The 16,579-nt window shown below is 35.5% G+C and overlaps 1 protein-coding gene across 9 annotated transcripts in view; it reads left to right on the forward strand.

Annotated features, from left to right (window-relative positions):
• The window catches only part of ATP10B (ATPase phospholipid transporting 10B (putative)), a 304,309-nt gene that overhangs the window by 42,021 nt on the left and 245,709 nt on the right, over window positions 1–16,579 (forward strand). For 5 of the 9 annotated variants that reach the window (XR_013378278.1, XR_013378277.1, XM_077895646.1 and 2 more), the window contains 2 exons: window positions 11,117–11,172; window positions 12,941–12,989. The gene's annotated coding sequence lies outside the window, so the exon portion shown is untranslated. Of the gene's footprint in view, window positions 1–9,490; window positions 9,632–11,116; window positions 11,173–12,940; window positions 12,990–16,579 lie in introns of those variants that run through there. The other 4 variants (XM_077895640.1, XM_077895647.1, XM_077895642.1 and 1 more) reach the window with 3 other exon arrangements.

Genomic DNA, 16,579 nt, shown 5'->3' on the forward strand with positions numbered 1-16,579 from the left:
ATGTGAAAGTAGAGCTTTCTCTCATCAACACTGGGTGTTTGATTGCCCAGGAATATGTTTCCTACTGAAAAGTAAAAATAATGCTTAGGTCATTTTCTTTAGTGGCAAATTTTCAAAGAAAGCATATTTTTTAAATAACCACCTCAAATAGAGACAAATATGCCTTGTGCTTTAGAAGGATTCTCCTATTGTCTTATATTATCCTTTCTTGGTAATGGGAATGTTCTAGCAGGGAGCCATTCCTTGAGTTAGCTGATTATTGTGTCCGGATCCTGGAAAGTAATGAAGATAATGCAATATCCTTTGCTCAACAACTCTCATTATTTCGTTAAATTCAAATGGCTTCACGGGGTTTTTAAGTCTCTGTGAAATCTTGCTCAGATGGTCTTTAACTCCTTGTTTCTTTTCCCGTTCCATATCCTCACTCCCTGCCTCACCCATACTCATATACGTATATACCCTACATTCTGGACATTATTGGGACTACCCAGTGCCCCAAAACCCACCTCATTCTATCATATCTCCAGATTTTTGTCTATGGTAGCATATTCCTTTGGGAGATTCTTTCCCAGAGTTACCTATGCCTATTGAATTTCATCCTTCAAAGCCTTCATCCAATGCTCCTTCCTCCATCTCTACCCTAAGCAACCCCCAAAGCTGAAATCTACCTCTTCCCCTCTTCTTTCTCCATGCACTGCATCTCTTGCCTTATTCCCCTTTCATTCTGTTTCTCATATTCTCAATTGTATGAAAGTTACTTATGATCATGGTTGTATCAGCCATGTTACAAATAAGGCTGTTGCACTGAGTTTTAGTTTCTCCCAGTGGCTAAAAGTAGTGTCTGATTCAAGATAAGTGTTCAAACATTGGCAGAAAAGAATGTATACAGCAGCTGTGGCAATTTTCAAATGTCTACTTTTATGCATATATTTAATAGATGTTACATATTGAGCATCTATTGTATCTCAAATAATGGGTATGATGGAGAATACAAAAATGAATGAAGTAGATCCTGCTTTCTGGGAGAATCCAGGTTAGAAGAAAAGTGAAAGCATTTATGTAAATTACTACATTACAAAGTAAGGAGTGCTAAAAACTAGAGAGTAGGAACAATAGGCTATATTCATTTTGATGTTTCTCTTTGCCAATGATATTTTCTCCAATTGCCTATGAATCATCCAATCAACTGGGATGAAAACAACTTTCACTAAACCACTGGAGATTTTCTCTTGTCCCCTAGAAGAGGTTTCAGTGTCAGGCTGATGTCTTTCCTGAGCAGAGAACAAAGACCTATCATTTCTCCCTTTCTTAATTCAGGCTGGATTCACACTCAAATGGGATTTTATAATTTCCTTTCCACTAATAACCAAAACTTTTATTTTCATGATTCTATTAATTAGAAATTAATATAGTTAATCCTGAAATTAGGCAAGATAACCATAATCTCATAATCTCCAGCTTCTCTGACTGGCCTGAGGCATCATTTTGGCATCCATTGTTTTCATGGGATTATCAGCCAGCCCTGAGAACACACCTGGAGGGAAGACAAACATGAAGTGTTTTCTCTAATGTCCTGCTGGTTCAGATTTCATGTTCCCCATCTGGACCATGCAGGGTGTTGCCTTCCCTGTTAGAATCACAGTGTGCTCCTTGCATTAACCTTCGTACTAAAACAGGGGAATTGAGAACAACCAGATCATTGCAATTCTTTCTCAGTTCATCTGTTTTCTCTGTTTACTTATTCATTCACTTATGTATTCATTTATTCAACAAATACTGATTAATCACCTCCCTTTTTATATACTCTGCCTATTCCCAAAAGGATCAGAGGTGGCTTGCAGGATCAAACATAATACAAAACAGGAAAGCTAGGGATAAAAACAGAAAGAAAGGAGGAGACCTTGCCACCAGCTCCAAAGGTGGTTGCAATTCAGCCTTGGTTCTACTTCAGTAAAAGAGAGATTTGTCAGATCTGAGTTTTTGCATTCTGTTCAACCAAAACATGCAAATTTGTGTACAGAGTATAACTTTTTCCTGCAACTAAATAAACTAAACTATTGAGCATCCAGTAGAATGCTTTGTTCTTATATGCAAATGCCTTCAGAATAAATGAAAGAATGCATTCAGTGGTTTCCAAATTTTAGTCATTTGTATGCCACTTTTTAAATGTCTGCTTAACTACATGACTGTTACTTATTTTGTAGTTTAAAAAATTAACTTTTAAATTTACTTTAAAAAATATTTGTCCCTTACATAAATGTAGTATTTATATCAACTGCTATAACTAAAAAGTAATGATAAAGTAAATTAAAAGGAATATCACATTGCAAATAAACAGTCATACCTATCTAAAAACCTGAACTTTGATGTCTTCCTTTGCATTACCAGGGAATATCAGGATGTGTTGAGGATTAAAATCAAGCTAGCATGAAATTGTGATAGCTAATTCTTTTGATTGTATCAATACAAAAGAAACGAAAAAAGAAAAATCCCATTATAGAGATCAGTGTTCTATTACTCCTTTTTGAATAGCATCCTACATTATCTCACACTGCCCATGACCATTACCATATTACATATGATCCCCCTACCTTGGGAAGCACTGATCAATTAACTGAAGCTGAAATTTGTGGAGTGGAGTTTATGCACTATCTGAAGATAAGAAAGGTCTTTGTACACACTTCGGTTCATTCCAAGAAGTATAACATCAAGCCACTCTCACTCTCACCTCTACCACTCTGTGTTACCTACAAAGAATTGCTGCAGTATGGTTAGCCTCAAAAGAGAATATGTGCATCTCTTTGAGGAGTTAATAATCCAGATAAGATTTCAGAAGACTTACTTGGATCCAGCAGCAGTAAATTAGTCTCATTTAATGATATTAGATTGCTTATAAATAGTTCTCTGGACAGCATAATGAGCTATTAGTAAATTTGGAAAGTCTCAAAAATTTAAGAATATTTCCTTTCACCTATTAGATGTCCTAGCTTAGATTTTGATCCAATTTCTTCTCCTACTCTAATGTACTCATCTACCTTCTTTTACATAAATAATACATATCAATAAACAGAATTATCTACTTAGGAATAGAGAGTCTGTAAGAGGGGCCAGTGAAAATTAACAGCAAAGGCACCTGATTTCAGTGGGCATCCAGTTTAGTTTTGTCTGTTTTGAGAGGTTGGATGGTCCACTCTATCAGTTTAGAACCACCACTTATTCTTCTCTCTTGCTGTATGTTTGTGCCTCCCCAAAATTCATTTGTGAATTTTTAACCCCTACCCAAGAACATGACTTCAGTTAGAAATAAAAGCATGCAGATATAAATAGTCAAGTTATGATGGGGTCACATTGAAGTAGGTGGGCTTCTAATCTAAAATGACTGTATCTTTATACAAAGGAGGAATGTGTACATATAAACATGCACAGAGGAAGAACACCATGTGAACATGAGGTCAGGGATCAGGATGATGTGTCTATAAGCTAAATATATAATATTTTAAATATTATAAAATATATAACATTTTATATAATTATAAAATATATAATATTTTATATAATTATAAAATATTGCCAAGAAAACAGCAGAAGCAAGGAGGGAGGCATCAACCAGATTCTCTCTCTTGCCTTCAGAAGGAAACAACCCTGCCAACACCTTGATCTGGGACTTCTAGCCTTTAGAACCATAAGATTATAAAAAATCTGTAGATACCACCCAGTTTGTGGTACTTTGTCACACCAGCCATAGAAAACTAATGTCTCTTCACCACTTCCTCTGCAAGAGGGAAGGGCTGGAGACTTGGCACCAATATACTTTCTAAATACTGCTGTACCTCATTCAAATAGCAAACCTCATAACTGTCATTCAATATACCACATGCATGGATGTACAGTTGACTCATAAGAGTCTTCCAGCACTTCTAAGAAAAACAAGTGATGCTTTTATTAAAGAAGCTGACATTTGGGTGTTATTTAGTTGATTTTGTTAATGAAAAAGTTTACATAATTTCAAGGGACAAGGAAAAGCTTTATCTGTCTTTTGATATGCTGAGATTTTCTGATAGAGCTTCAGGGAAAAATAGCACTAGTTACTAAATGGCATTTAGTTTATTGATTATTGGACCTGATCTAACTAGTAATCTAACATAGAAAAGTAGCCATTTCAACTATAATTTTTATATGCTTAATTTATTATTTTTTTAAGTTTATTTTTATTAGCGCTCAATTTGCCAACATATAGAATAACACCCAGTGCTCATCCCATCAAGTGCCCCCCTCAGTGTCCATCACCCAGTCACCCCCATCCCCCACCCACCTCCCTTTCTACCACCCCTTGTTCATTTCCCAGAGTTAGGAGTCTCTTATGTTCTGTCTCCCTTTCTGATATTTCCCACTCATTTTTTTCTCCTTTCCCCTTTATTCCCTTTCACTATTTTTTATATTCCCCAAATGAATGAGACCATATGATGTTTAATTTAGAGTGTAAGAGCTTTTGTTAGTATTTTTTAAAAATCTTCTAGTGTTCTCTTTGTTCCTGTGTGTATGCATTTTGGTAATTTGGAAAGCTTACACTTAATGCATAAATGGTTATTTTAACTATAACATATTGATAACTATTAACTTTCTATTTATTTAAATAGTATCTATTAACTTTGTTATAAGCATTGATAAAGCTAGAATATCTTCTCTTTTCCCCTTTATTCTATCACCGAATTTCATTTTACAGTATTATTTTTGCTAATGTTTTCTTCTGTTATACTTCTAGTGTTCACTTCATAGGCTATAAAACGTAAGAAAATCACTATATTTATACCACCTGTCCTTATTTGTCCCTCTTCTCCCAGATTTTGTCAGGGTAATAAAATGTATATTCTTCTCTAAACTGTCATGTCTACGTGACGTTCAGTCTTGGTCCTGTAGTTACATAGACGCAGTACTCCCCACAAATCTTTTTTGCTGTAATTTTTGCACTCTTTTATGGATGGGCACAGACTTTTATGAATTTTCCTCCAAAAGATTTTTTAATGAAGACTCTTGGCAGCAATATTCCCTAAGGTCTTGCATATTCAAAAGTACAACTGATAGTTTGGCTGGGTATAAGTTTCTGAAGCCATATTTTATATTCCTAAGGATTTTTAAAGCAATCCTACCTGTCTTTCAGCATTTGCTGAAGCTATTTTCTATCTCATACTAGGATTCAAATTGTTTCCCTTTGGCTTCCCAAAGGATTCTGTCTTTATCTTTGATATGTAGTAACTTCATGAGGGTATGTCATCATATTGGCTATTCTGTGTCATCTCTTTCCGAGAACATAGACTAACCTTTCAAACTATATGTATATCCAAGTCTTTCTCTGTGGTTAGTTTTCTTCTTTAATTATAAATCTTAACATCTGCTTTAGTTGATTATTTCCATTTTCTTCCTAAAAGTCTCCAATTATACACATAATGGACAACCGCATCTGCCTTTGATATTGTTAATTTCTCTCATGAATCCTTTTAAACTTTTCCCATTCCTACATTCTTAAATCTACTGCATTTATAGCAGCTTTTGCTCTTCCTTGTCTTAGCTTCCCTTCTATCCTCCATTTCTTTCCTTAAACCGACCGGTTCCATTATGTTTTTCTTTTCTTTATGTATTCTTATGGTAATTTTCTAGGCTTTAGGATTCTGACTTGATCTCTGGATTTTAGAGGTGATTGCTTCATGAGGTGGTTTTGCTGTGCTGTGTTCATAGTGAAAACTTGGTCACAATTTAATTTTCTACATGGCAATATTTTTTGTTGAGTGTTTATTATTTTGATTTGTTTTTCCTGTTCCATTCCTCTCTTGCTCTGCAAAATATCTATCTGTAAAATTGGCAACTTTTGTAATTTTCTTTGTGACTACTCATCTTTGAATAAAATTCCTTGCTTCCAAGCCAGTTATTTCCAGAAGGTTTTGATGAAGAAGATGCTAAGGAGATTTTAAAGGGATTTATAAGCTTTTCCAACCTTTCCCCAGCTGAAAGGAATAGGCAATTATAGGATTATTTTCTGCCCCACCGGTACTGTTGGCCTTTAAATCAGGCAACTTTATAATTTTTAATCCTAGATCCTTAGCTTCTCATAATCAAATAGGGAGTGAAAGTGAGGTGGTAATTGATAGTAACCTATGAGATAAATTATATTGTCCAGTTCTTATATCAATGGGGAAAAATGAGATCTGTTACATGTGGTACCTGAGTTTATAGTTGGGATGAGTAGAAGACAGTAATAACAACAATTGCCATTGAGTGTTATACCAGATATATACATGAGCACATTTGAGGTATGAATATAGAGAGAGGAAATTTATAATAACTATGTAAAGTAGACATTATTTTGCTTATTTTTCAGAAAAAAACTAAGACTGAGCAAATAAGTAGATTTTCAAGGTCAAGTAGCCAAGAAAAGGTGGCAGAGGTGAAATTAGAACTAGGTCTGTGTGAATCAATTCTAATGCGTTCTCAACCTCACTGACTCTCCAGTGGTTGCTACATAATTAACCCTTATAGGAATTTGTTGGCCTCCCTATTTAATTCATACAACTGAATAATTACAGATTGGTTAGATACTAATATGCCCCTGGCTTCAACTACTATTGAGGGCTCCAAAACTTGATTCTCTTGATCTACATAGATATAGTGGTATAATTCCAGCATTCTCCTCACCAAATATCCCTAGATATTCAAAGGCATACCTAATATGTAATCCTAATGAATCCTAGTCCTTACCAATTTTTAGGTCTTACAGAATGTCATTTATCTTCCCAAATGTTACAGTAATATTATGTAGTTGGTTTGTCAAGAGAAGGAAGACTTTTCTTTATAAATTTATGATGATTCAACATGACTTCCAGATCAGTTAGACTTATGCCTTTTTTTTAATAAAACAATTTAAGATAGTGTTTTCATATCAGATTATGAAGTTGTTTCTGACTCACGTGTTCATATGCCTTAGAAATGAGATTCTTATTGGCAAATATGCAAAATTTTTGTCTTAAGAAGTTCATAGACTTAATAACAATGGTTTCAGCAAATGAAATATTAAGTACCTACAGGGAAATTGAGTAAAGCCTCATTGGAAACCCTGTGATGATGATTACTTATAAACTTAAATGAGAGAAAAAGAGTAAATAGGATCAACTGGACTTGTAGGTTTTTTTCCTGAGATAAAAACCAGCTGTTCGACATGTTTAAGTTGATTGAGAAACTAGAAGAATTCAGGTAAAAAGTCGAATTAGCACTCACTCTTTGTGCAAAATTAGCCATTACTCCATCCCAAATGTGGAGATGGTATTTTAGTATGGAATTTACTTGGAAGGAATGGTTTTGTTGTTTTTGTATGGTTTCAGAGGTCAGGTCAGACATGTCTGTGCAAACCAGGCTTAATACCCTCCCTACTCCTGTGATGCTCAGGATTTGGTTGGTTTTCATAGCTCTTAAAGATATCATCCACTAACTCTTTTAAATGGCATGAATGGAATGAAATAATGAAGCCAGAGTCATAAGATGTACTTGAGAACCTCTAATATGAGGAGTAATATTACCATATACCTTGAATTCTAAGATGTCATCAATTATATACTGCATTTGTAAATCAACTAATAGCATTTGGAGATTTAAGATATCTCACAAAGGGTACTAATCAAGCGTAAGATTCATCACAATTTCAGAAAATTAGTATCTTAAAAAGTGAGAATATATGTTAATATGACCTTTGGTCTTAAGAAACTAATTGGAATGAATCCTTTCCATAGAACTTTCCAGAGTGGAAAAAAAAAAAAGTTACCAAAGATAATGGAATATTAATCACTGCTGAGACTAATGGAAAAATCAAGAATGGACCTGTCATCATATAGTCTTTGGCCCAATTCAGAGTTAGTTATAGAATTGTGGGGAGGGCCACTTATAGACATACAGTTGGAGAACCTCACTATATGATTGCTGATATTGATTGCAGAAATGCAATTTATATTCTGCAGAAGCACCAAAAGTCACAGCAGACCCTGAAAATCAGAAATGAGACTTTTAAATCAATATGATATAAAGACGATAAAGTGAAGGAATGGTAGAATGAAGAAAAATTCTGAAGATGTCCAACAAAGTTTTGGAAGACTTTCCCAAGGATATTTATTTGTATGCAGAAGTGTCCCTAGCAAACATGTGGAACTTGAGCTCTTCTTGTTGAGTTACAGTCTGAGGTACCCTCACAGGTAATGTCTGCCTCTACCATCCTATTCAGGAAAGGCATCAGGGAAACATCTTGTAGATGAATTAAATACTTGAGTCTACTAAAAGTGTTACACTATGGTACTCATAGGCTGCTGCTCTTGGACCAAAGTCCCAGGAGACACTTTATATACCACTGTTTATTGTCACAGACTAAATGATATTCCTGCTCCAGCCTCTGGCCAAACCATGATGTTAAAGACAACATCCCATCACTGGTACCAAAGTTAACAGAAAGTTCATCCCTCATTCTCCTTTCCTCTATATCTTTTAAAATAAAAGAATACAGAAAGACAAATAATAAGGCACAGTCTTATGTGGGCTGTTGAGAGAGTAGGTGAATAAGAATTTGGGGCTTATGGGCCTAAGACACATCCATACAAAGAAAGAGCTAGAGGAATCTTAGAACATTTTAAGAAAGGCTCTCATCTCAAGCCATATTGCTCTAGTAACTGTATGTGGTTCTCCTGCCAACTTTGTGTAGAACAACCCAGTTTGATTTTATTTTTTTTAAATATTTTATGTATTTATGATAGTCACACACACAGAGAGAGAGAGGCAGAGACATAGGCAGAGAGAGAAGCAGGCTCCATACACCGGGAGCCCGACGTGGGACTCGATCCCGGGTCTTCAGGATATGCCCTGGGCCAAACGCAGGCGCCAAACTGCTGCGCCACCCAGGGATCCCCAACCTAGTTTGATTTTAAAGGGTTATAGAGAGAAGGAAGTTTCTTCTCCTGGTCAATTCATTGCCAAGTATTGGCTTCTTACTATAAGCTTGGAATGGTGGCACAAAGACCACACAAGAAGTAAGGTATAATTCTTGTAGGAAAAGTTACTAAAATTCTAGTTGGAGAAAATACTAATGCAACAGCTTATGTTGCAGGCAGTTGGTAATTGGGGATTAAACTGTGTTATAATTATAAAGAATCCAAAGGAAGTGGATCACTGAGAACAAAGAAATTCAAGGAGTCTTCTTAGAAACAATGCCAAAAATTGGTGTCTCTCTCAGTAAAAATCCACAAATGTATTTAATTCCACAAATGTATGTGTTTAATTTATTTAATTTAATTTAATTTAATTTAATTTAATTCCACAAATGTATGTGTTTCCTATTATGCTAAGAACTACAGTAGGTGCTATTTCTGTTCTTTATTTCTTTGTCTACACATAAATTACTTTATTGTGACTGTCATAATAACAGTTAATCTTTATTTTTTAAAGGTTTTATTTATTTGAGAGAAAACAAGCATGAGCAGGGGCAAGGAACAGAGGGAGAAGCAGACTCCCCACAGAGCAGGGAGCCCAATGCAGGGCTTGATCCCTGGACACTGGGACCATGACCTGAGCCAAAGGCAGATGTTTAACTGACTGAGCCACCCAGGTACCCCTGGTTAATCTTTATTTAGAGCCCAAGGAGTATCACACATTATACATACATTTTCCATGATTTAGATGGTGGTGATATCCCCACATTATAGATGAGGTTATTAAGCCTTAAAGAGGTAAAGTAATTTGCCTGAAGTCCCACAGCTAGTAAGAAGTCAGAATTTGAAATCAGAGCTATTTAAGTTGAAAAGCCCTAGCTCCTAACCATGACCATGTGCTACCTCTTTAGCCTATTCTGAAATTAAAGAAGTAACAATTTCTTAGTCATTTGTGCTGCACTTAAGTCTGATTTTCCTCAAAAGTGACATTATAAAAACCTAATTTTGCCAGATTTTATAATATCTTCAGCTACATTATAAAATTCCCAAAGCCATAATAACCAAAGTTCAGGTGAATTGAAACTAAAAAAAAAAAAAAAAAAAAAGGAATAATATGGATAGAACTTGAGGGCATTATGCTAAGTGAAGTAACTTAGATAAAGCTAGATAAATACTACATGGGGGGAAAAAAAAAGACACCAAACAAAACCAAGCTCATAGATAGAAGTTTGGGGATGGGTAAAATGGCTGAAGAGGGTCAAAGGCACAAACTTTCAGTTATAAAATAAGCTATGAAGATATAATGTACAGCATGGTGCCTATAGTTAATAATACTATGCTGCATAGTGGACAGTTGCTAAAATAAAAGATCTTAAAAGTCCTCAACACAAGAAGGAAAGAAAATATGGCTGTATGGTGATGAATGTTAACTAGATTTATTGTGATCATTTCATAATGTATACAAATATTAAATCATTATGTTATAACCTGAAACTTAATATAATATTAAATATCAATTATACTTCAATTTTTTTATTTTTTTAAAGATTTTATTTATTTAGGAGAGAGAGAGCATGAATAGTGGGGAGGTATGGAGAGAAAGGGAGAAACACTGCTGAGCAGGGACCCCAGTGTAGGGCTCGATCTCAGGACCCATGAGATCATGACCAGAGGCAAAAGCAGACACGTAACCAACTGAGCCACCCAAGTGTTCCTATACTTCAATTTTTTAAACAATCAGAATAATGCAAGCCCTGTCACAGAGTTAGGAGGGTTGGGAATGTATGCTATGAAATCACAAAGAACAATGGCAGGCCATTTTGGCAATTGCAGCATTCAAAAACTCAAATATTGAAAACCAAACATTTCGAACAGTTTATAGTGTTTTGTCTTTAAAGACTTCATGACGTAAGTGACATTAACAGTCTATGGTGATGAAAAGTAATGTGGCTTTGGGACTACTCAAATGAACAATTATATATGAGCTATTTATATTTACAAAGACAGGGAATAAGCATTCATTCAATGCTGGCAGTGTTCTAAGATTATAAAATACTGTGTACATTAATGTATTTAAAATCAATTATCCTATTGTAATCCAGTGAATCAGTCTTTTCTTCCATCTTCAGAAATGAGATTTTTCTGTATCTTTGTTATTACAGATATTGACACAAGTTATTTAGAAGAAGAAAAGCAAGACAATTTCCATAGTTGTTTGGTAAGTTTCAGTTCTTAAGTATTCTATGAGGTTTCATTTTAGAATATGATTATCATGTATTTGTTGTTTGTGTCTGTTTAGAATTGCTGACCTCCTTCTGATAACCCCCTTTATTATGAATATATTTTATGGGGCTAAAAGAGATGGCCTTGCCTCAGAGATGTGTACGTGAATTGATGAATCAGAGTATCCATCCCTGTGGCAACAATAATTGGTCCAGGGTGAGCTCCAATCCCATGTGAACCAATCAGAGGCTTTCCTGGGACTTGGGCAAGATAAAATGTTTCAGAAAAAGCTTTTTAAAGGGGCTGAGTCATTGTGTGTTCCAAAAGGCCACCTGGTCTACCACATGGAGAAAGCCAGCCAAAAATAGGCAAGGAGAGGGCGTATGACATTCCAGTTCTGTGGGCCAGTAAATTCTTCTTTTTGCTTAATTAATTTGAGTTGGGTAGAAAACAGTTGTGTCAAAATATAGTAATTATGGTAATCTCATTGAGACAATGAACAGTGGTAGAATAAATGAGGAATTATAAGATAGACTTAGCATTGACATTGACGTGTGACCTCAAGCAAACTACTTTATCTTCCCGAATCTGTCTCCTTTATTAGTGAATATGCTAATACTGGATCACATAAAATCTGAGGCCCTATTTTATCTTATGTTTTTATTCCAAATTCCATTGTTTTAACTTTATGAATTCACAGTTATCACACCTAGAAGTCATAAGGAATGGTGATCCATATGCATTACTTATTAGCACATCTAATTAATGCAAGGTTTTTATTTTTAGATGAACATCACATCACTCTTCCCAGGCCTCATTCCACCTCTAGCCCAAGCAGCTACATTGCAAATGTGTGATGTTGGACAGCCACATGGCCTGCGCAGCAGTGTATGCTTGGCTCTGAGAATAATCTATCCCTTCTGCCTGGAAAATCAACTTGAGTACCTGTATTGAATGGATAGAAAATCATAGACAAAGGCCATTATGCTGTGTTTCTTACTTCACGTCTTTTTTTTTTCCCCTTTTTATTCCTGTAGTACTTATTCCAACCAATGATTCCCACACAAATGCACAATGAAAACCTCTAATTCTTTTGGAAAGGAGATTCACATCTATTACATCCAAACACAAACATATATGTGCTGACTCTAAGACTAGAAATTCTACTTTAAACTAGCAGCTGTATCATAATTCTGTCAAAGATTATATACTCTTTATCCATTTACTTCCTAAACTAAATGAAAAGCATTAATTATGGATATCAGCATGTCTTTTGGATTTCATTGTGTGCAGATTATTAATATTATATACTGTTTTAAAAAACTAAGATCTGTCCTACTGACCTTCTGCTATGTGGTAAGCTGTTCAGGAGGAGTACCAGTTCTGTGTGTGTTCTAAAATGAAAATTAAGCCTCACAATAAGGCCAAGTGAGCTTGCTTAAAATTTAAAAGATGTCTTTATCACTTCTTGGATATAGACATAAATAAGACCAGTGCTATAGATAAGCAAGTGAGTTTTCCTAGTTTTTCCTAGTTGGTTCCTGTTACAACTACCTGTCGTCCATTAAATTTATTTCCAGTATCCTCAGACACTGGAATACATATGGGTTTCACTGTGTATGAATAGTCACCATTTATAAGTTCTGTAGATATTCTTTTTCAAATGCAACTACATATTACTCATAAGATCCTAGACATACACAGAGATATGTATGTGCTTGTTATACAGTTTATTGTTTTTGTTTTTGTTTTTTTAATCCTAGACGCCTCCTCAGCGATTAGTTTTCTGGGGACATTTAGTTAATTTCCCAGGTAAGCAAGGAGAATTTGGAAGCCTAATTGCTATGTCAGGGCACTTGACAGTCTCTAAAAGTTGCAACTTTCAGTTTCTAAAATTCTCTCCCAAATCTGATAAACGTGGTGCTTAAATACTTTTACAAAATTTTGTGGTGTCCCATTTGCCAATTATTCATAAAGAATATATACTCCTATTTAGAATACACCACCAATGTCAAATCAATAGTGTATGTGATGATCCAGGGAAGGAGCGCTGGGCTTGCATGTCCCTTACCTGTCACTTTTTTGTGCTTGGACTATTAAGGTAACTTGCTAACTGATTGCTCTGGCTCTAATATTTTATCTTGATTATTTATTCTAATTAACATCAAATGTATTTTCCTCTTTTTTAAAAAAAAATATTTTATTTATTTATTCATGACAGAGAGAGAGAGAAAGGCAGAGACACAAGCAGAGGGAGAAGCAGGCTCCACTCAAGGAGCCCAATGCAGGACTCAAACCTGGTACCCCAGGATCAGGCCCTGAGCTGAAGGCAGACACTCTACTGCTGAACCACCCAGGCGTCCCATCAAATGTATTTTCCAAACTAACAAGTGTCCCCATATCACAATCCAATTAAAAACCTCCTATTGGCTCCTTGTTGCCCTTAGAATGAATAATGATAGTAGTAATAACATTGGTAATTATGAGAGCCAACACTTCATGGATTTACCCTATGCTAGGCACTGTATACTTCATATACATTTCCTCCTTTACTTTTCATAATAACTGAAAGTTCACAGTTGTGGAAACTGAGGTGTAAAGAGTTTTGGATGATTTATCTAAGATCACATAACTAGTACATGAAGGAACTACCCACTCAGATCTGTCTAAAGTTCATACTCTGAGCCATGATACCATTCTGCCTCCACTTCCTAATAAAACACACACTTCTTGGTCAGTCTTCCACAAAAGGGAAACTTTGTCCTAATTAACCTCTTGTTCCTTTTTAACACACACCTCCTTCAGCTCAATTTTTGTTTTATTGTCTTAAGATCATATTCCATCTTTCAGTTCTTTGGTTTCCCACTGCTCCCAACTTTTCCATTTTTATTCTTCACATATATTTCACACCCATCCTCAGTTTCCTTAGTCATTCAATGAATGGCTTGTTAGTATTATGCACCTGCTGATTGGTCATTATCTCTGTCTCCCATAAACTCGCAGACTAGAGAGGGCAGCAAATATGGAGGGGAGGTATCCATTCCACACCAGAAGCAGCTGAAAAGAATGAAAATGGCCCTAATCCAGTGCCTAGTACTCAAAAAAAGTGTTGGTAGAGATTCAAAGTCCCAATCACTTTATTAAATCTGATCTTATATTTTCAGGGATGAATAATCTTATTTCTTCTAGGTAAATTATAAGCTCCTTAAGCATAAAACAAAAACCCTGTCTTTCTTTGCATCACTTTCACTCATACCTTAAATACAGGTTTTGTGTTCTTCCTACTTTTTGTAAGGAATTTCTTAGTGATGTGTATATTAAATAGTGTGAACGCCTATATCTGCAAATATATTTCCAAATATATAGAAGGCTCTTATGCTGAAAGATGAAGAGCACTGGCATAGAAACCAGGAATTTAAGGATCAAGACAAAAAGCCACTGGTAGATCAGTGCCATCTGATAAATATCCTCTCTGAGGATAGAAGTGATGGTTTCTGCCTCATTGACTCCATAGAATTGTTATGTTAAGCTAATTCATAACAGGAAAGTCTTTATAAAGTATATCCTACACCACTGACCTCAAAGCATCTGTGTATCAGAGTTTAACCAGAGAAACTGAACCAGTAGGAAATACATCTTAGAAGATTTATTGTGAGGGATTGTCTTCAATGATTGTTGGGCTGGTAAGGCAAGTGTGACATCCATAGGATAAGCCATCGGGCAGGCCAGCTGGAATTCTCAAGCATAAGCTGAAGCTGCAATCTCTAAATGGAATTTCTTCTTCAGAGTACACATAGCAATATTTCTAAGGCTTGTCAACTGATTAAATCAGGCCTACCCAGGTTATCTAGGTTAGGCTTTTCTATTTAAAATCAACTGATGAGACATCTGGGTAGTTCAGTCAGTTAAGCATCTGCCTTTGGCTCAGGTCATTGATCCTGGAGCCCTGGGATCAAGCCCCATGGTGCATCAAGCTCCCTGCTCAGTGGGGAGCCTGTTTCTCCTTCTCCCTCTGCTCCTCCCCACTTGTGTTCTCTCTTTCACACACATAAATAAATAAAATTTAAAAATAAAAAATAAAATCAACTGATTATGGACTTCAATAATGTCTACAAAATCTTATCAACACCTAGACTAGTATTTGATTAAATAACTAGGGATTGTAGCCTAGTAAATAGACACATAAAACTAACCATCACAGTCCCCCCAAACCTTCCTTTTCAACTAGGTCTGAGGCTAGATTATTCTTCATAATGAGACAGATTATATGCATAAACAAATGTGAGAATTCAATTGTCTTCTATTCGTATTTTAAAGAGTTTAGAAAATTCATCACTAATTTTTTTGGAAAATATAGTTATTTTTTATAAAATTGATTTGTATGTTAACATAATGAATATAATATTTTTAAAGAAATGTATAAATTATTTAATTGCTAATTTAGGTTTCTAATACAGTAAATATGGATGGATATAACACATAAATGAAAATTCATTAGGATTCTAAATAATTTTTAAGACTATCAAGGAATCCTAATTCTAAAGGGTTTTAGAACCATAATTCTAAGCAAGTGGAATGATTATATAACCTTACTCATATCAATAAAACAAACACCTCAATAGTTGTCCTTATATTTGGTGTAAATCATTGCAAATATCTTCTCTTGCACAGCATGAAGTAGTGTAAAAACTTGGTCTTACTTTATGAATGTAAAAACTATTTCTTTTCATGCATTGATTTAAACAAATTATTATTCAAAGAATCACAACCTCCTTTTGTGACCTCCTACTGACTTAATCTGATGCTATAAAATACCTATTTGAATTTTGGCTATAAACACCTTCAACATCAGTATTCAATATTTCTAAAACTAAGTTTCTACAAATCCCAGTAAGTTATCCCTGCCAAGTTTCCTTACACTACGGTCAAAACATTTATTTGGGGCATTTTTAAATTCATGTTTTATATAGTAAAAATTACTAAGCTAACAAAGTGGGTAGGAAGGGACTTGTGGTGACTTTCTATTCTAATAGGTAAACATCAAGTTGTTCTGGGGTGCTTAGGTGACTCAGCGGTTGAGCATCTGCCTCTGGCCCAGGGCATGATTCCAGGATTCAGGATCTAGTCCCACATCGGGCTTCTTTTTTTTTTTTTTTTTTTAAGATTTTATTTATTTATTCATGAGAGACAGAGAGAGAGAGAGAGAGAGAGGCAGAGACACAAGAAGAGGAAGAAGCAGGCTCCATGTGGGGAGCCCGACATGGGACTCGATCCCGGGTCACCAGGATCACGCCCTGGTGCAGGCACTAAACAGCTGAGCCACCCAGGCTGCCTCCACATTGGGCTTCTTGAAAGGAACCTACTTCTCCCTCTGCTTGTGTCTCTGCCTCTGTGTGTGTGTG

The sequence above is a fragment of the Canis aureus genome, chromosome 4, assembly GCF_053574225.1.
Source record: "Canis aureus isolate CA01 chromosome 4, VMU_Caureus_v.1.0, whole genome shotgun sequence".
NCBI lineage: Eukaryota > Metazoa > Chordata > Mammalia > Carnivora > Canidae > Canis > Canis aureus.